Raw genomic sequence first — 22,064 nt, forward strand, 5'->3', positions numbered from 1 at the left:
GCAGAATGTAATACACGCCAGATTCAGCCTCGAAACAAGCTTGACATCTCGCAAATCTCGATGATTTCGTCGATTTTGAAGAAAACTAACCGTAATTTCCGTCCCGTATGAGATATTTCGACGTTTAAGCGCCCTTTTTACTCCATTTAACATGCAGAATGTAATACACGCCAGTTTCAGAATCGAAACAAGCGGAACAGCTCGCAAATCTCGATGATTTCGTCGATTTTGAAGAAAACTAACAGTCACTTCCTTCCCGTTTCAGATATTTCGACGTTTAAGCGCCCTTTTTACTCCATTTAACGTGCAGAATGTAATACACGCCAGTTTCAGAATCGAAACAAGCGGAGCAGCTCGCAAATCTCGATGATTTCGTCGATTTTGACGAAAACTATCCGCCATTTCCTTCCCGTTTGAGATATTTCGACGTTTAAGCGCCCTTTTTACTCCATATAACGTGCAGAATGTAATACACGCCAGTTTCAGAATCGAAACAAGCGGAACAGCTCGCAAATCTCGATGATTTCGTCGATTTTGACGAAAACTATCCGCCATTTCCCTCCCGTTTGAGATAATTCGACATTTGAGCGCTCTTTTTACTCCATTTAACGTCAAGAACGTAATACACGCCAGTTTCAGAATCGAAACAAGCGGAACAGCTCGCAAATCTCGATGATTTCGTCGATTTTGAAGAAAACTAACCGTAATTTCCCTCCCGTATTAGATATTTCGACGCTTAAGCGCTCTGTTTACTCCATTAAACGTGCAGAATGTAATACGCGCCAGTTTCAGCTTCGAAACAATCGGAACAGCTCGCAAATCTCGATGATTTCGTCGATTTTGACGAAAACTATCCGCCGTTTCCCTCCCGTTTGAGATAATTCGACATTTGAGCGCTCTTTTTACTCCATTTAACGTCAAGAACGTAATACACGCCAGTTTCACAATCGAAACAAGCGGAACAGCTCGCAAATCTCGATGATTTTGTCGATTTTGACGAAAACTATCCGCCATTTCCTTCCCCTTTGAGATATTTCGACGTTTAAGCGCCCTTTTTACTCCATTTAACGTGCAGAATGTAATACACGCCAGATTCAGCCTCGAAACAAGCTTGACATCTCGCAAATCTCGATGATTTCGTCGATTTTGAAGAAAACTAACCGTAATTTCCGTCCCGTATGAGATATTTCGACGTTTAAGCGCCCTTTTTACTCCATTTAACGTGCAGAATGTAATACACGCCAGTTTCAGAATCGAAACAAGCGGAACAGCTCGCAAATCTCGATGATTTCGTCGATTTTGAAGAAAACTAACAGTCACTTCCTTCCCGTTTCAGATATTTCGACGTTTAAGCGCCCTTTTTACTCCATTTAACGTGCAGAATGTAATACACGCCAGTTTCAGAATCGAAACAAGCGGAACAGCTCGCAAATCTCGATGATTTCGTCGATTTTGACGAAAACTATCCGCCATTTCCTTCCCGTTTGAGATATTTCGACGTTTAAGCGCCCTTTTTACTCCATATATCGTGCAGAATGTAATACACGCCAGTTTCAGAATCGAAACAAGCGGAACAGCTCGCAAATCTCGATGATTTCGTCGATTTTGAAGAAAACTAACCGTAATTTCCGTCCCGTATGAGATATTTCGACGTTTAAGCGCTCTTTTTACTCCATTTAACGTGCAGAATGTAATACGCGCCAGTTTCAGCTTCGAAACAATCGGAACAGCTCGCAAATCTCGATGATTTCGTCGATTTTGACGAAAACTATCCGCCATTTCCCTCCCGTTTGAGATAATTCGACATTTGAGCGCTCTTTTTACTCCATTTAACGTCAAGAACGTAATACACGCCAGTTTCAGAATCGAAACAAGCGGAACAGCTCGCAAATCTCGATGATTTCGTCGATTTTGACGAAAACTATCCGCCATTTCCTTCCCGTTTGAGATATTTCGACGTTTAAGCGCCCTTTTTACTCCATATAACGTGCAGAATGTAATACACGCCAGTTTCAGAGTCGAAACAAGCGGAACAGCTCGCAAATCTCGATGATTTCGTCGATTTTGAAGAAAACTAACCGTAATTTCCGTCCCGTATGAGATATTTCGACGTTTAAGCGCTCTTTTTACTCCATTAAACGTGCAGAATGTAATGCACGCCAGATTCAGCCTCGAAACAAGCTTGACATATCGCAAATCTCGATGATTTCGTCGATTTTGAAGAAAACTAACCGTAATTTCCGTCCCGTATGAGCTATTTCGACGTTTAAGCGCCCTTTTTACTCCATTTAACGTGCAGAATGTAATACACGCCAGTTTCAGAATCGAAACAAGCGGAACAGCTCGCAAATCTCGATGATTTCGTCGATTTTGAAGAAAACTAACCGTAATTTCCGTCCCGTATGAGATATTTCGACGTTTAAGCGCTCTTTTTACTCCATTAAACGTGCAGAATGTAATACACGCCAGTTTCAGAATCGAAACAAGCGGAGCAGCTCGCAAATCTCGATGATTTCGTCGATTTTGACGAAAACTATCCGCCATTTCCTTCCCGTTTGAGATATTTCGACGTTTAAGCGCCCTTTTTACTCCATATAACGTGCAGAATGTAATACACGCCAGTTTCAGCCTCGAAACACGCTTGACAGCTCGCAAATCTCGATGGTTTCGTCGATTTTGAAGAAAACTAACCGTAATTTCCTTCCCGTATTAGATATTTCGACGCTTAAGCGCTCTGTTTACTCCATTAAACGTGCAGAATGTAATACGCGCCAGTTTCAGCTTCGAAACAATCGGAACAGCTCGCAAATCTCGATGATTTCGTCGATTTTGACGAAAACTATCCGCCATTTCCCTCCCGTTTGAGATATTTCGACGTTTAAGCTCCCTTTTTACTCCATTTAACGTGCAGAATGTAATACACGCCAGATTCAGCCTCGAAACAAGCTTGACATCTCGCAAATCTCGATGATTTCGTCGATTTTGAAGAAAACTAACCGTAATTTCCGTCCCGTATGAGATATTTCGACGTTTAAGCGCCCTTTTTACTCCATTTAACGTGCAGAATGTAATACACGCCAGTTTCAGAATCGAAACAAGCGGAACAGCTCGCAAATCTCGATGATTTCGTCGATTTTGAAGAAAACTAACAGTCACTTCCTTCCCGTTTCAGATATTTCGACGTTTAAGCGCCCTTTTTACTCCATTTAACGTGCAGAATGTAATACACGCCAGTTTCAGAATCGAAACAAGCGGAGCAGCTCGCAAATCTCGATGATTTCGTCGATTTTGACGAAAACTATCCGCCATTTCCTTCCCGTTTGAGATATTTCGACGTTTAAGCGCCCTTTTTACTCCATATAACGTGCAGAATGTAATACACGCCAGTTTCAGAATCGAAACAAGCGGAACAGCTCGCAAATCTCGATGATTTCGTCGATTTTGAAGAAAACTAACCGTAATTTCCGTCCCGTATGAGATATTTCGACGTTTAAGCGCTCTTTTTACTCCATTAAACGTGCAGAATGTAATGCACGCCAGATTCAGCCTCGAAACAAGCTTGACATATCGCAAATCTCGATGATTTCGTCGATTTTGAAGAAAACTAACTGTAATTTCCGTCCCGTATGAGATATTTCGACGTTTAAGCGCCCTTTTTACTCCATTTAACGTGCAGAATGTAATACGCGCCAGTTTCAGCTTCGAAACAATCGGAACAGCTCGCAAATCTCGATGATTTCGTCGATTTTGACGAAAACTATCCGCCATTTCCCTCCCGGTTGAGATAATTCGACATTTGAGCGCTCTTTTTACTCCATTTAACGTCAAGAACGTAATACACGCCAGTATCAGAATCGAAACAAGCGGAACAGCTCGCAAATCTCGATGATTTCGTCGATTTTGAAGAAAACTAACCGTAATTTCCCTCCCGTATTAGATATTTCGACGCTTAAGCGCTCTGTTTACTCCATTAAACGGGCAGAATGTAATACGCGCCAGTTTCAGCTTCGAAACAATCGGAACAGCTCGCAAATCTCGATGATTTCGTCGATTTTGACGAAAACTATCCGCCGTTTCCCTCCCGTTTGAGATAATTCGACATTTGAGCGCTCTTTTTACTCCATTTAACGTCAAGAACGTAATACACGCCAGTTTCAGAATCGAAACAAGCGGAACAGCTCGCAAATCTCGATGATTTTGTCGATTTTGACGAAAACTATCCGCCATTTCCTTCCCGTTTGAGATATTTCGACGTTTAAGCGCTCTTTTTACTCCATTAAACGTGCAGAATGTAATGCACGCCAGATTCAGCCTCGAAACAAGCTTGACATATCGCAAATCTCGATGATTTCGTCGATTTTGAAGAAAACTAACTGTAATTTCCGTCCCGTATGAGATATTTCGACGTTTAAGCGCCCTTTTTACTCCATTTAACGTGCAGAATGTAATACGCGCCAGTTTCAGCTTCGAAACAATCGGAACAGCTCGCAAATCTCGATGATTTCGTCGATTTTGACGAAAACTATCCGCCATTTCCCTCCCGTTTGAGATAATTCGACATTTGAGCGCTCTTTTTACTCCATTTAACGTCAAGAACGTAATACACGCCAGTTTCAGAATCGAAACAAGCGGAACAGCTCGCAAATCTCGATGATTTCGTCGATTTTGAAGAAAACTAACCGTAATTTCCCTCCCGTATTAGATATTTCGACGCTTAAGCGCTCTGTTTACTCCATTAAACGTGCAGAATGTAATACGCGCCAGTTTCAGCTTCGAAACAATCGGAACAGCTCGCAAATCTCGATGATTTCGTCGATTATGACGAAAACTATCCGCCGTTTCCCTCCCGTTTGAGATAATTCGACATTTGAGCGCTCTTTTTACTCCATTTAACGTCAAGAACGTAATACACGCCAGTTTCAGAATCGAAACAAGCGGAACAGCTCGCAAATCTCGATGATTTTGTCGATTTTGACGAAAACTATCCGCCATTTCCTTCCCGTTTGAGATATTTCGACGTTTAAGCGCCCTTTTTACTCCATTTAACGTGCAGAATGTAATACACGCCAGATTCAGCCTCGAAACAAGCTTGACATCTCGCAAATCTCGATGATTTCGTCGATTTTGAAGAAAACTAACCGTAATTTCCGTCCCGTATGAGATATTTCGACGTTTAAGCGCCCTTTTTACTCCATTTAACGTGCAGAATGTAATACACGCCAGTTTCAGAATCGAAACAAGCGGAACAGCTCGCAAATCTCGATGATTTCGTCGATTTTGAAGAAAACTAACAGTCACTTCCTTCCCGTTTCAGATATTTCGACGTTTAAGCGCCCTTTTTACTCCATTTAACGTGCAGAATGTAATACGCGCCAGTTTCAGCTTCGAAACAATCGGAACAGCTCGCAAATCTCGATGATTTCGTCGATTTTGACGAAAACTATCCGCCATTTCCCTCGCGTTTGAGATAATTCGACATTTGAGCGCTCTTTTTACTCCATTTAACGTCAAGAACGTAATACACGCCAGTTTCAGAATCGAAACAAGCGGAACAGCTCGCAAATCTCGATGATTTCGTCGATTTTGAAGAAAACTAACAGTCACTTCCTTCCCGTTTCAGATATTTCGACGTTTAAGCGCCCTTTTTACTCCATTTAACGTGCAGAATGTAATACACGCCAGTTTCAGAATCGAAACAAGCGGAGCAGCTCGCAAATCTCGATGATTTCGTCGATTTTGACGAAAACTATCCGCCATTTCCTTCCCGTTTGAGATATTTCGACGTTTAAGCGCCCTTTTTACTCCATATAACGTGCAGAATGTAATACACGCCAGTTTCAGAATCGAAACAAGCGGAACAGCTCGCAAATCTCGATGATTTCGTCGATTTTGAAGAAAACTAACCGTAATTTCCGTCCCGTATGAGATATTTCGACGTTTAAGCGCTCTTTTTACTCCATTAAACGTGCAGAATGTAATGCACGCCAGATTCAGCCTCGAAACAAGCTTGACATATCGCAAATCTCGATGATTTCGTCGATTTTGAAGAAAACTAACTGTAATTTCCGTCCCGTATGAGATATTTCGACGTTTAAGCGCCCTTTTTACTCCATTTAACGTGCAGAATGTAATACGCGCCAGTTTCAGCTTCGAAACAATCGGAACAGCTCGCAAATCTCGATGATTTCGTCGATTTTGACGAAAACTATCCGCCATTTCCCTCCCGTTTGAGATAATTCGACATTTGAGCGCTCTTTTTACTCCATTTAACGTCAAGAACGTAATACACGCCAGTTTCAGAATCGAAACAAGCGGAACAGCTCGCAAATCTCGATGATTTCGTCGATTTTGAAGAAAACTAACCGTAATTTCCCTCCCGTATTAGATATTTCGACGCTTAAGCGCTCTGTTTACTCCATTAAACGTGCAGAATGTAATACGCGCCAGTTTCAGCTTCGAAACAATCGGAACAGCTCGCAAATCTCGATGATTTCGTCGATTTTGACGAAAACTATCCGCCGTTTCCCTCCCGTTTGAGATAATTCGACATTTGAGCGCTCTTTTTACTCCATTTAACGTCAAGAACGTAATACACGCCAGTTTCAGAATCGAAACAAGCGGAACAGCTCGCAAATCTCGATGATTTTGTCGATTTTGACGAAAACTATCCGCCATTTCCTTCCCGTTTGAGATATTTCGACGTTTAAGCGCCCTTTTTACTCCATTTAACGTGCAGAATGTAATACACGCCAGATTCAGCCTCGAAACAAGCTTGACATCTCGCAAATCTCGATGATTTCGTCGATTTTGAAGAAAACTAACCGTAATTTCCGTCCCGTATGAGATATTTCGACGTTTAAGCGCCCTTTTTACTCCATTTAACGTGCAGAATGTAATACACGCCAGTTTCAGAATCGAAACAAGCGGAACAGCTCGCAAATCTCGATGATTTCGTCGATTATGAAGAAAACTAACAGTCACTTCCTTCCCGTTTCAGATATTTCGACGTTTAAGCGCCCTTTTTACTCCATTTAACGTGCAGAATGTAATACACGCCAGTTTCAGAATCGAAACAAGCGGAACAGCTCGCAAATCTCGATGATTTCGTCGATTTTGACGAAAACTATCCGCCATTTCCCTCGCGTTTGAGATAATTCGACATTTGAGGGCTCTTTTTACTCCATTTAACGTCAAGAACGTAATACACGCCAGTTTCAGAATCGAAACAAGCGGAACAGCTCGCAAATCTCGATGATTTCGTCGATTTTGAAGAAAACTAACAGTCACTTCCTTCCCGTTTCAGATATTTCGACGTTTAAGCGCTCTTTTTACTCCATTTAACGTGCAGAATGTAATACGCGCCAGTTTCAGCTTCGAAACAATCGGAACAGCTCGCAAATCTCGATGATTTCGTCGATTTTGACGAAAACTATCCGCCATTTCCCTCCCGTTTGAGATAATTCGACATTTGAACGCTCTTTTTACTCCATTTAACGTCAAGAACGTAATACACGCCAGTTTCAGAATCGAAACAAGCGGAACAGCTCGCAAATCTCGATGATTTCGTCGATTTTGACGAAAACTATCCGCCATTTCCTTCCCGTTTGAGATATTTCGACGTTTAAGCGCCCTTTTTACTCCATATAACGTGCAGAATGTAATACACGCCAGTTTCAGAGTAGAAACAAGCGGAACAGCTCGCAAATCTCGATGATTTCGTCGATTTTGAAGAAAACTAACCGTAATTTCCGTCCCGTATGAGATATTTCGACGTTTAAGCGCTCTTTTTACTCCATTAAACGTGCAGAATGTAATGCACGCCAGATTCAGCCTCGAAACAAGCTTGACATATCGCAAATCTCGATGATTTCGTCGATTTTGAAGAAAACTAACCGTAATTTCCGTCCCGTATGAGATATTTCGACGTTTAAGCGCCCTTTTTACTCCATTTAACGTGCAGAATGTAATACACGCCAGTTTCAGAATCGAAACAAGCGGAACAGCTCGCAAATCTCGATGATTTCGTCGATTTTGAAGAAAACTAACCGTAATTTCCGTCCCGTATGAGATATTTCGACGTTTAAGCGCTCTTTTTACTCCATTAAACGTGCAGAATGTAATACACGCCAGTTTCAGAATCGAAACAAGCGGAACAGCTCGCAAATCTCGATGATTTCGTCGATTTTGAAGAAAACTAACCGTAATTTCCGTCCCGTATGAGATATTTCGACGTTTAAGCGCTCTTTATACTCCATTTAACGTGCAGAATGTAATACACGCCAGTTTCAGAATCGAAACAAGCGGAACAGCTCGCAAATCTCGATGATTTCGTCGATTTTGACGAAAACTAACCGTAATTTCCGTCCCGTATGAGATATTTCGACGTTTAAGCGCCCTTTTTACTCCATTTAACGTGCAGAATGTAATACACGCCAGTTTCAGAATCGAAACAAGCGGAACAGCTCGCAAATCTCGATGATTTCGTCGATTTTGACGAAAACTATCCGCCATTTCCTTCCCGTTTGAGATATTTCGACGTTTAAGCGCCCTTTTTACTCCATATAACGTGCAGAATGTAATGCACGCCATATTCAGCCCCGAAACAAGCTTGACATCTCGCAAATCTCGATGATTTCGTCGATTTTGAAGAAAACTATCCGCCATTTCCTTCCCGTTTGAGATATTTCGACGTTTAAGCGCCCTTTTTACTCCATTTAACGTGCAGAATGTAATACACGCCAGTTTCAGAATCAAAACAAGCGGAACAGCTCGCAAATCTCGATGATTTCGTCGATTTTGAAGAAAACTAACCGTAATTTCCGTCCCGTCTGAGATATTTCGACGTTTAAGCGCCCTTTTTACTCCATTTAACGTGCAGAATGTAACACACGCCAGTTTCAGAATCGAAACAAGCGGAACAGCTCGCAAATCTCGATGATTTCGTCGATTTTGACGAAAACTATCCGCCATTTCCTTCCCGTATGAGATATTTCGACGTTTAAGCGCCCTTTTTACTCCATTTAACGTGCAGAATGTAATACACGCCAGTTTCAGAATCGAAACAAGCGGAACAGCTCGCAAATCTCGATGATTTCGTCGATTTTGACGAAAACTATCCGCCATTTCCTTCCCGTTTGAGATATTTCGACGTTTAAGCGCCCTTTTTACTCCATATAACGTGCAGAATGTAATACACGCCAGTTTCAGCCTCGAAACACGCTTGACAGCTCGCAAATCTCGATGATTTCGTCGATTTTGAAGAAAACTAACCGTAATTTCCTTCCCGTATTAGATATTTCGACGCTTAAGCGCTCTGTTTACTCCATTAAACGTGCAGAATGTAATACGCGCCAGTTTCAGCTTCGAAACAATCGGAACAGCTCGCAAATCTCGATGATTTCGTCGATTTTGACGAAAACTATCCGCCATTTCCCTCCCGTTTGAGATATTTCGACGTTTAAGCGCCCTTTTTACTCCATTTAACGTGCAGAATGTAATACACGCCAGATTCAGCCTCGAAACAAGCTTGACATCTCGCAAATCTCGATGATTTCGTCGATTTTGAAGAAAACTAACCGTAATTTCCGTCCCGTATGAGATATTTCGACGTTTAAGCGCCCTTTTTACTCCATTTAACGTGCAGAATGTAATACACGCCAGTTTCAGAATCGAAACAAGCGGAACAGCTCGCAAATCTCGATGATTTCGTCGATTTTGAAGAAAACTAACAGTCACTTCCTTCCCGTTTCAGATATTTCGACGTTTAAGCGCCCTTTTTACTCCATTTAACGTGCAGAATGTAATACACGCCAGTTTCAGAATCGAAACAAGCGGAGCAGCTCGCAAATCTCGATGATTTCGTCGATTTTGACGAAAACTATCCGCCATATCCTTCCCGTTTGAGATATTTCGACGTTTAAGCGCCCTTTTTACTCCATATAACGTGCAGAATGTAATACACGCCAGTTTCAGAATCGAAACAAGCGGAACAGCTCGCAAATCTCGATGATTTCGTCGAATTTGAAGAAAACTAACCGTAATTTCCGTCCCGTATGAGATATTTCGACGTTTAAGCGCTCTTTTTACTCCATTAAACGTGCAGAATGTAATGCACGCCAGATTCAGCCTCGAAACAAGCTTGACATATCGCAAATCTCGATGATTTCGTCGATTTTGAAGAAAACTAACTGTAATTTCCGTCCCGTATGAGATATTTCGACGTTTAAGTGCCCTTTTTACTCCATTTAACGTGCAGAATGTAATACGCGCCAGTTTCAGCTTCGAAACAATCGGAACAGCTCGCAAATCTCGATGATTTCGTCGATTTTGACGAAAACTATCCGCCATTTCCTTCCCGTATGAGATATTTCGACGTTTAAGCGCCCTTTTTACTCCATTTAACGTGCAGAATGTAATACACGCCAGTTTCAGAATCGAAACAAGCGGAACAGCTCGCAAATCTCGATGATTTCGTCGATTTTGACGAAAACTATCCGCCATTTCCTTCCCGTTTGAGATATTTCGACGTTTAAGCGCCCTTTTTACTCCATATAACGTGCAGAATGTAATACACGCCAGTTTCAGCCTCGAAACACGCTTGACAGCTCGCAAATCTCGATGATTTCGTCGATTTTGAAGAAAACTAACCGTAATTTCCTTCCCGTATTAGATATTTCGACGCTTAAGCGCTCTGTTTACTCCATTAAACGTGCAGAATGTAATACGCGCCAGTTTCAGCTTCGAAACAATCGGAACAGCTCGCAAATCTCGATGATTTCGTCGATTTTGACGAAAACTATCCGCCATTTCCCTCCCGTTTGAGATATTTCGACGTTTAAGCGCCCTTTTTACTCCATTTAACGTGCAGAATGTAATACACGCCAGATTCAGCCTCGAAACAAGCTTGACATCTCGCAAATCTCGATGATTTCGTCGATTTTGAAGAAAACTAACCGTAATTTCCGTCCCGTATGAGATATTTCGACGTTTAAGCGCCCTTTTTACTCCATTTAACGTGCAGAATGTAATACACGCCAGTTTCAGAATCGAAACAAGCGGAACAGCTCGCAAATCTCGATGATTTCGTCGATTTTGAAGAAAACTAACAGTCACTTCCTTCCCGTTTCAGATATTTCGACGTTTAAGCGCCCTTTTTACTCCATTTAACGTGCAGAATGTAATACACGCCAGTTTCAGAATCGAAACAAGCGGAGCAGCTCGCAAATCTCGATGATTTCGTCGATTTTGACGAAAACTATCCGCCATATCCTTCCCGTTTGAGATATTTCGACGTTTAAGCGCCCTTTTTACTCCATATAACGTGCAGAATGTAATACACGCCAGTTTCAGAATCGAAACAAGCGGAACAGCTCGCAAATCTCGATGATTTCGTCGAATTTGAAGAAAACTAACCGTAATTTCCGTCCCGTATGAGATATTTCGACGTTTAAGCGCTCTTTTTACTCCATTAAACGTGCAGAATGTAATGCACGCCAGATTCAGCCTCGAAACAAGCTTGACATATCGCAAATCTCGATGATTTCGTCGATTTTGAAGAAAACTAACTGTAATTTCCGTCCCGTATGAGATATTTCGACGTTTAAGTGCCCTTTTTACTCCATTTAACGTGCAGAATGTAATACGCGCCAGTTTCAGCTTCGAAACAATCGGAACAGCTCGCAAATCTCGATGATTTCGTCGATTTTGACGAAAACTATCCGCCATTTCCCTCCCGTTTGAGATAATTCGACATTTGAACGCTCTTTTTACTCCATTTAACGTCAAGAACGTAATACACGCCAGTTTCAGAATCGAAACAAGCGGAACAGCTCGCAAATCTCGATGATTTCGTCGATTTTGAAGAAAACTAACCGTAATTTCCCTCCCGTATTAGATATTTCGACGCTTAAGCGCTCTGTTTACTCCATTAAACGTGCAGAATGTAATACGCGCCAGTTTCAGCTTCGAAACAATCGGAACAGCTCGCAAATCTCGATGATTTCGTCGATTTTGACGAAAACTATCCGCCGTTTCCCTCCCGTTTGAGATAATTCGACATTTGAGCGCTCTTTTTACTCCATTTAACGTCAAGAACGTAATACACGCCAGTTTCAGAATCGAAACAAGCGGAACAGCTCGCAAATCTCGATGATTTTGTCGATTTTGACGAAAACTATCCGCCATTTCCTTCCCGTTTGAGATATTTCGACGTTTAAGCGCCCTTTTTACTCCATTTAACGTGCAGAATGTAATACACGCCAGATTCAGCCTCGAAACAAGCTTGACATCTCGCAAATCTCGATGATTTCGTCGATTTTGAAGAAAACTAACCGTAATTTCCGTCCCGTATGAGATATTTCGACGTTTAAGCGCACTTTTTACTCCATTTAACGTGCAGAATGTAATACACGCCAGTATCAGAATCGAAACAAGCGGAACAGCTCGCAAATCTCGATGATTTCGTCGATTTTGAAGAAAACTAACAGTCACTTCCTTCCCGTTTCAGATATTTCGACGTTTAAGCGCCCTTTTTACTCCATTTAATGTGCAGAATGTAATACACGCCAGTTTCAGAATCGAAACAAGCGGAACAGCTCGCAAATCTCGATGATTTCGTCGATTTTGAAGAAAACTAACAGTCACTTCCTTCCCGTTTGAGATATTTCGACGTTTAAGCGCCCTTTTTACTCCATATAACGTGCAGAATGTAATACACGCCAGTTTCAGCTTCGAAACAATCGGAACAGCTCGCAAATCTCGATGATTTCGTCGATTTTGACGAAAACTATCCGCCATTTCCCTCCCGTTTGAGATAATTCGACATTTGAGCGCTCTTTTTACTCCATTTAACGTCAAGAACGTAATACACGCCAGTTTCAGAATCGAAACAAGCGGAACAGCTCGCAAATCTCGATGATTTCGTCGATTTTGAAGAAAACTAACAGTCACTTCCTTCCCGTTTCAGATATTTCGACGTTTAAGCGCCCTTTTTACTCCATTTAACGTGCAGAATGTAATACACGCCAGTTTCAGAATCGAAACAAGCGGAGCAGCTCGCAAATCTCGATGATTTCGTCGATTTTGACGAAAACTATCCGCCATTTCCTTCCCGTTTGAGATATTTCGACGTTTAAGCGCCCTTTTTACTCCATATAACGTGCAGAATGTAATACACGCCAGTTTCAGAATCGAAACAAGCGGAACAGCTCGCAAATCTCGATGATTTCGTCGATTTTGAAGAAAACTAACCGTAATTTCCGTCCCGTATGAGATATTTCGACGTTTAGGCGCTCTTTTTACTCCATTAAACGTGCAGAATCTAATGCACGCCAGATTCAGCCTCGAAACAAGCTTGACATATCGCAAATCTCGATGATTTCGTCGATTTTGAAGAAAACTAACTGTAATTTCCGTCCCGTATGAGATATTTCGACGTTTAAGCGCCCTTTTTACTCCATTTAACGTGCAGAATGTAATACGCGCCAGTTTCAGCTTCGAAACAATCGGAACAGCTCGCAAATCTCGATGATTTCGTCGATTTTGACGAAAACTATCCGCCATTTCCCTCCCGTTTGAGATAATTCGACATTTGAGCGCTCTTTTTACTCCATTTAACGTCAAGAACGTAATACACGCCAGTTTCAGAATCGAAACAAGCGGAACAGCTCGCAAATCTCGATGATTTCGTCGATTTTGAAGAAAACTAACCGTAATTTCGCTCCCGTATTAGATATTTCGACGCTTAAGCGCTCTGTTTACTCCATTAAACGTGCAGAATGTAATACGCGCCAGTTTCAGCTTCGAAACAATCGGAACAGCTCGCAAATCTCGATGATTTCGTCGATTTTGACGAAAACTATCCGCCGTTTCCCTCCCGTTTGAGATAATTCGACATTTGAGCGCTCTTTTTACTCCATTTAACGTCAAGAACGTAATACACGCCAGTTTCAGAATCGAAACAAGCGGAACAGCTCGCAAATCTCGATGATTTTGTCGATTTTGACGAAAACTATCCGCCATTTCCTTCCCGTTTGAGATATTTCGACGTTTAAGCGCCCTTTTTACTCCATTTAACGTGCAGAATGTAATACACGCCAGATTCAGCCTCAAAACAAGCTTGACATCTCGCAAATCTCGATGATTTCGTCGATTTTGAAGAAAACTAACCGTAATTTCCGTCCCGTATGAGATATTTCGACGTTTAAGCGCCCTTTTTACTCCATTTAACGTGCAGAATGTAATACACGCCAGTTTCAGAATCGAAACAAGCGGAACAGCTCGCAAATCTCGATGATTTCGTCGATTTTGACGAAAACTAACAGTCACTTCCTTCCCGTTTCAGATATTTCGACGTTTAAGCGCCCTTTTTACTCCATTTAACGTGCAGAATGTAATAAACGCCAGTTTCAGAATCGAAACAAGCGGAACAGCTCGCAAATCTCGATGATTTCGTCGATTTTGACGAAAACTATCCGCCATTTCCTTCCCGTTTGAGATATTTCGACGTTTAAGCGCCCTTTTTACTCCATATAACGTGCAGAATGTAATACACGCCAGTTTCAGAATCGAAACAAGCGGAACAGCTCGCAAATCTCGATGATTTCGTCGATTTTGAAGAAAACTAACCGTAATTTCCGTCCCGTATGAGATATTTCGACGTTTAAGCGCTCTTTTTACTCCATTTAACGTGCAGAATGTAATACGCGCCAGTTTCAGCTTCGAAACAATCGGAACAGCTCGCAAATCTCGATGATTTCGTCGATTTTGACGAAAACTATCCGCCATTTCCCTCCCGTTTGAGATAATTCGACATTTGAACGCTCTTTTTACTCCATTTAACGTCAAGAACGTAATACACGCCAGTTTCAGAATCGAAACAAGCGGAACAGCTCGCAAATCTCGATGATTTCGTCGATTTTGACGAAAACTATCCGCCATTTCCTTCCCGTTTGAGATATTTCGACGTTTAAGCGCCCTTTTTACTCCATATAACGTGCAGAATGTAATACACGCCAGTTTCAGAGTCGAAACAAGCGGAACAGCTCGCAAATCTCGATGATTTCGTCGATTTTGAAGAAAACTAACCGTAATTTCCGTCCCGTATGAGATATTTCGACGTTTAAGCGCTCTTTTTACTCCATTAAACGTGCAGAATGTAATGCACGCCAGATTCAGCCTCGAAACAAGCTTGACATATCGCAAATCTCGATGATTTCGTCGATTTTGAAGAAAACTAACCGTAATTTCCGTCCCGTATGAGATATTTCGACGTTTAAGCGCCCTTTTTACTCCATTTAACGTGCAGAATGTAATACACGCCAGTTTCAGAATCGAAACAAGCGGAACAGCTCGCAAATCTCGATGATTTCGTCGATTTTGAAGAAAACTAACCGTAATTTCCGTCCCGTATGAGATATTTCGACGTTTAAGCGCTCTTTTTACTCCATTAAACGTGCAGAATGTAATACACGCCAGTTTCAGAATCGAAACAAGCGGAACAGCTCGCAAATCTCGATGATTTCGTCGATTTTGAAGAAAACTAACCGTAATTTCCGTCCCGTATGAGATATTTCGACGTTTAAGCGCTCTTTATACTCCATTTAACGTGCAGAATGTAATACACGCCAGTTTCAGAATCGAAACAAGCGGAACAGCTCGCAAATCTCGATGATTTCGTCGATTTTGACGAAAACTAACCGTAATTTCCGTCCCGTATGAGATATTTCGACGTTTAAGCGCCCTTTTTACTCCATTTAACGTGCAGAATGTAATACACGCCAGTTTCAGAATCGAAACAAGCGGAACAGCTCGCAAATCTCGATGATTTCGTCGATTTTGACGAAAACTATCCGCCATTTCCTTCCCGTTTGAGATATTTCGACGTTTAAGCGCCCTTTTTACTCCATATAACGTGCAGAATGTAATGCACGCCATATTCAGCCCCGAAACAAGCTTGACATCTCGCAAATCTCGATGATTTCGTCGATTTTGAAGAAAACTATCCGCCATTTCCTTCCCGTTTGAGATATTTCGACGTTTAAGCGCCCTTTTTACTCCATTTAACGTGCAGAATGTAATACACGCCAGTTTCAGAATCAAAACAAGCGGAACAGCTCGCAAATCTCGATGATTTCGTCGATTTTGAAGAAAACTAACCGTAATTTCCGTCCCGTCTGAGATATTTCGACGTTTAAGCGCCCTTTTTACTCCATTTAACGTGCAGAATGTAACACACGCCAGTTTTAGAATCGAAACAAGCGGAACAGCTCGCAAATCTCGATGATTTCGTCGATTTTGACGAAAACTATCCGCCATTTCCTTCCCGTATGAGATATTTCGACGTTTAAGCGCCCTTTTTACTCCATTTAACGTGCAGAATGTAATACACGCCAGTTTCAGAATCGAAACAAGCGGAACAGCTCGCAAATCTCGATGATTTCGTCGATTTTGACGAAAACTATCCGCCATTTCCTTCCCGTTTGAGATATTTCGACGTTTAAGCGCCCTTTTTACTCCATATAACGTGCAGAATGTAATACACGCCAGTTTCAGCCTCGAAACACGCTTGACAGCTCGCAAATCTCGATGATTTCGTCGATTTTGAAGAAAACTAACCGTAATTTCCTTCCCGTATTAGATATTTCGACGCTTAAGCGCTCTGTTTACTCCATTAAACGTGCAGAATGTAATACGCGCCAGTTTCAGCTTCGAAACAATCGGAACAGCTCGCAAATCTCGATGATTTCGTCGATTTTGACGAAAACTATCCGCCATTTCCCTCCCGTTTGAGATATTTCGACGTTTAAGCGCCCTTTTTACTCCATTTAACGTGCAGAATGTAATACACGCCAGATTCAGCCTCGAAACAAGCTTGACATCTCGCAAATCTCGATGATTTCGTCGATTTTGAAGAAAACTAACCGTAATTTCCGTCCCGTATGAGATATTTCGACGTTTAAGCGCCCTTTTTACTCCATTTAACGTGCAGAATGTAATACACGCCAGTTTCAGAATCGAAACAAGCGGAACAGCTCGCAAATCTCGATGATTTCGTCGATTTTGAAGAAAACTAACAGTCACTTCCTTCCCGTTTCAGATATTTCGACGTTTAAGCGCCCTTTTTACTCCATTTAACGTGCAGAATGTAATACACGCCAGTTTCAGAATCGAAACAAGCGGAGCAGCTCGCAAATCTCGATGATTTCGTCGATTTTGACGAAAACTATCCGCCATTTCCTTCCCGTTTGAGATATTTCGACGTTTAAGCGCCCTTTTTACTCCATATAACGTGCAGAATGTAATACACGCCAGTTTCAGAATCGAAACAAGCGGAACAGCTCGCAAATCTCGATGATTTCGTCGATTTTGAAGAAAACTAACCGTAATTTCCGTCCCGTATGAGATATTTCGACGTTTAAGCGCTCTTTTTACTCCATTAAACGTGCAGAATGTAATGCACGCCAGATTCAGCCTCGAAACAAGCTTGACATATCGCAAATCTCGATGATTTCGTCGATTTTGAAGAAAACTAACTGTAATTTCCGTCCCGTATGAGATATTTCGACGTATAAGCGCCCTTTTTACTCCATTTAACGTGCAGAATGTAATACGCGCCAGTTTCAGCTTCGAAACAATCGGAACAGCTCGCAAATCTCGATGATTTCGTCGATTTTGACGAAAACTATCCGCCATTTCCCTCCCGTTTGAGATAATTCGACATTTGAGCGCTATTTTTACTCCATTTAACGTCAAGAACGTAATACACGCCAGTTTCAGAATCGAAACAAGCGGAACAGCTCGCAAATCTCGATGATTTCGTCGATTTTGAAGAAAACTAACCGTAATTTCCCTCCCGTATTAGATATTTCGACGTTTAAGCGCCCTTTTTACTCCATATAACGTGCAGAATGTAATACACGCCAGTTTCAGCCTCGAAACACGCTTGACAGCTCGCAAATCTCGATGATTTCGTCGATTTTGACGAAAACTATCCGCCATTTCCCTCCCGTTTGAGATAATTCGACATTTGAGCGCTCTTTTTACTCCATTTAACGTCAAGAACGTAATACACGCCAGTTTCAGAATCGAAACAAGCGGAACAGCTCGCAAATCTCGATGATTTTGTCGATTTTGACGAAAACTATCCGCCATTTCCTTCCCGTTTGAGATATTTCGACGTTTAAGCGCCCTTTTTACTCCATTTAACGTGCAGAATGTAATACACGCCAGATTCAGCCTCGAAACAAGCTTGACATCTCGCAAATCTCGATGATTTCGTCGATTTTGAAGAAAACTAACCGTAATTTCCGTCCCGTATGAGATATTTCGACGTTTAAGCGCACTTTTTACTCCATTTAACGTGCAGAATGTAATACACGCCAGTTTCAGAATCGAAACAAGCGGAACAGCTCGCAAATCTCGATGATTTCGTCGATTTTGAAGAAAACTAACAGTCACTTCCTTCCCGTTTCAGATATTTCGACGTTTAAGCGCCCTTTTTACTCCATTTAACGTGCAGAATGTAATACACGCCAGTTTCAGAATCGAAACAAGCGGAACAGCTCGCAAATCTCGATGATTTCGTCGATTTTGACGAAAACTATCCGCCATTTCCTTCCCGTTTGAGATATTTCGACGTTTAAGCGCCCTTTTTACTCCATATAACGTGCAGAATGTAATACACGCCAGTTTCAGAATCGAAACAAGCGGAACAGCTCGCAAATCTCGATGATTTCGTCGATTTTGAAGAAAACTAACCGTAATTTCCGTCCCGTATGAGATATTTCGACGTTTAAGCGCTCTTTTTACTCCATTTAACGTGCAGAATGTAATACGCGCCAGTTTCAGCTTCGAAACAATCGGAACAGCTCGCAAATCTCGATGATTTCGTCGATTTTGACGAAAACTATCCGCCATTTCCCTCCCGTTTGAGATAATTCGACATTTGAGCGCTCTTTTTACTCCATTTAACGTCAAGAACGTAATACACGCCAGTTTCAGAATCGAAACAAGCGGAACAGCTCGCAAATCTCGATGATTTCGTCGATTTTGAAGAAAACTAACCGTAATTTCCGTCCCGTATGAGATATTTCGACGTTTAAGCGCTCTTTTTACTCCATTAAACGTGCAGAATGTAATGCACGCCAGATTCAGCCTCGAAACAAGCTTGACATATCGCAAATCTCGATGATTTCGTCGATTTTGAAGAAAACTAACCGTAATTTCCGTCCCGTATGAGATATTTCGACGTTTAAGCGCCCTTTTTACTCCATTTAACGTGCAGAATGTAATACACGCCAGTTTCAGAATCGAAACAAGCGGAACAGCTCGCAAATCTCTATGATTTCGTCGATTTTGAAGAAAACTAACCGTAATTTCCGTCCCGTATGAGATATTTCGACGTTTAAGCGCTCTTTTTACTCCATTTAACGTGCAGAATGTAATACACGCCAGTTTCAGAATCGAAACAAGCGGAACAGCTCGCAAATCTCGATGATTTTGTCGATTTTGAAGAAAACTAACCGTAATTTCCGTCCCGTATGAGATATTTCGACGTCTAAGCGCTCTTTTTACTCCATTAAACGTGCAGAATGTAATGCACGCCAGATTCAGCCTCGAAACAAGCTTGACATATCGAAAATCTCGATGATTTCGTCGATTTTGAAGAAAACTAACCGTAATTTCCTTCCCGTATTAGATATTTCGACGCTTAAGCGCTCTGTTTACTCCATTAAACGTGCAGAATGTAATACGCGCCAGTTTCAGCTTCGAAACAATCGGAACAGCTCGCAAATCTCGATGATTTCGTCGATTTTGACGAAAACTATCCGCCATTTCCCTCCCGTTTGAGATAATTCGACATTTGAGCGCTCTTTTTACTCCATTTAACGTCAAGAACGTAATACACGCCAGTTTCAGAATCGAAACAAGCGGAACAGCTCGCAAATCTCGATGATTTCGTCGATTTTGAAGAAAACTAACCGTAATTTCCTTCCCGTATGAGATATTTCGACGTTTAAGCGCTCTTTATACTCCATTTAACGTGCAGAATGTAATACACGCCAGTTTCAGAATCGAAACAAGCGGAACAGCTCGCAAATCTCGATGATTTCGTCGATTTTGACGAAAACTAACCGTAATTTCCGTCCCGTATGAGATATTTCGACGTTTAAGCGCCCTTTTTACTCCATTTAACGTGCAGAATGTAATACACGCCAGTTTCAGAATCGAAACAAGCGGAACAGCTCGCAAATCTCGATGATTTCGTCGATTTTGACGAAAACTATCCGCCATTGCCTTCCCGTTTGAGATATTTCGACGTTTAAGCGCCCTTTTTACTCCATATAACGTGCAGAATGTAATGCACGCCATATTCAGCCCCGAAACAAGCTTGACATCTCGCAAATCTCGATGATTTCGTCGATTTTGAAGAAAACTATCCGCCATTTCCTTCCCGTTTGAGATATTTCGACGTTTAAGCGCCCTTTTTACTCCATTTAACGTGCAGAATGTAATACACGCCAGTTTCAGAATCAAAACAAGCGGAACAGCTCGCAAATCTCGATGATTTCGTCGATTTTGAAGAAAACTAACCGTAATTTCCGTCCCGTCTGAGATATTTCGACGTTTAAGCGCCCTTTTTACTCCATTTAACGTGCAGAATGTAACACACGCCAGTTTCAGAATCGAAACAAGCGGAACAGCTCGCAAATCTCGATGATTTCGTCGATTTTGACGAAAACTATCCGCCATTTCCTTCCCGTATGAGATATTTCGACGTTTAAGCGCCCTTTTTACTCCATTTAACGTGCAGAATGTAATACACGCCAGTTTCAGAATCGAAACAAGCGGAACAGCTCGCAAATCTCGATGATTTCGTCGATTTTGACGAAAACTATCCGCCATTTCCTTCCCGTTTGAGATATTTCGACGTTTAAGCGCCCTTTTTACTCCATATAACGTGCAGAATGTAATACACGCCAGTTTCAGCCTCGAAACACGCTTGACAGCTCGCAAATCTCGATGATTTCGTCGATTTTGAAGAAAACTAACCGTAATTTCCTTCCCGTATTAGATATTTCGACGCTTAAGCGCTCTGTTTACTCCATTAAACGTGCAGAATGTAATACGCGCCAGTTTCAGCTTCGAAACAATCGGAACAGCTCGCAAATCTCGATGATTTCGTCGATTTTGACGAAAACTATCCGCCATTTCCCTCCCGTTTGAGATATTTCGACGTTTAAGCGCCCTTTTTACTCCATTTAACGTGCAGAATGTAATACACGCCAGATTCAGCCTCGAAACAAGCTTGACATCTCGCAAATCTCGATGATTTCGTCGATTTTGAAGAAAACTAACCGTAATTTCCGTCCCGTATGAGATATTTTGACGTTTAACCGCCCTTTTTACTCCATTTAACGTGCAGAATGTAATACACGCCAGTTTCAGAATCGAAACAAGCGGAACAGCTCGCAAATCTCGATGATTTCGTCGATTTTGAAGAAAACTAACAGTCACTTCCTTCCCGTTTCAGATATTTCGACGTTTAAGCGCCCTTTTTACTCCATTTAACGTGCAGAATGTAATACACGCCAGTTTCAGAATCGAAACAAGCGGAGCAGCTCGCAAATCTCGATGATTTCGTCGATTTTGACGAAAACTATCCGCCATTTCCTTCCCGTTTGAGATATTTCGACGTTTAAGCGCCCTTTTTACTCCATATAACGTGCAGAATGTAATACACGCCAGTTTCAGAATCGAAACAAGCGGAACAGCTCGCAAATCTCGATGATTTCGTCGATTTTGAAGAAAACTAACCGTAATTTCCGTCCCGTATGAGATATTTCGACGTTTAAGCGCTCTTTTTACTCCATTAAACGTGCAGAATGTAATGCACGCCAGATTCAGCCTCGAAACAAGCTTGACATATCGCAAATCTCGATGATTTCGTCGATTTTGAAGAAAACTAACTGTAATTTCCGTCCCGTATGAGATATTTCGACGTTTAAGCGCCCTTTTTACTCCATTTAACGTGCAGATTGTAATACGCGCCAGTTTCAGCTTCG

The sequence above is a fragment of the Bombus flavifrons genome, chromosome 8 (assembly GCF_040668555.2).
Source record: "Bombus flavifrons isolate JBK064 chromosome 8, iyBomFlav1_principal, whole genome shotgun sequence".
Lineage (NCBI taxonomy): Eukaryota > Metazoa > Arthropoda > Insecta > Hymenoptera > Apidae > Bombus > Bombus flavifrons.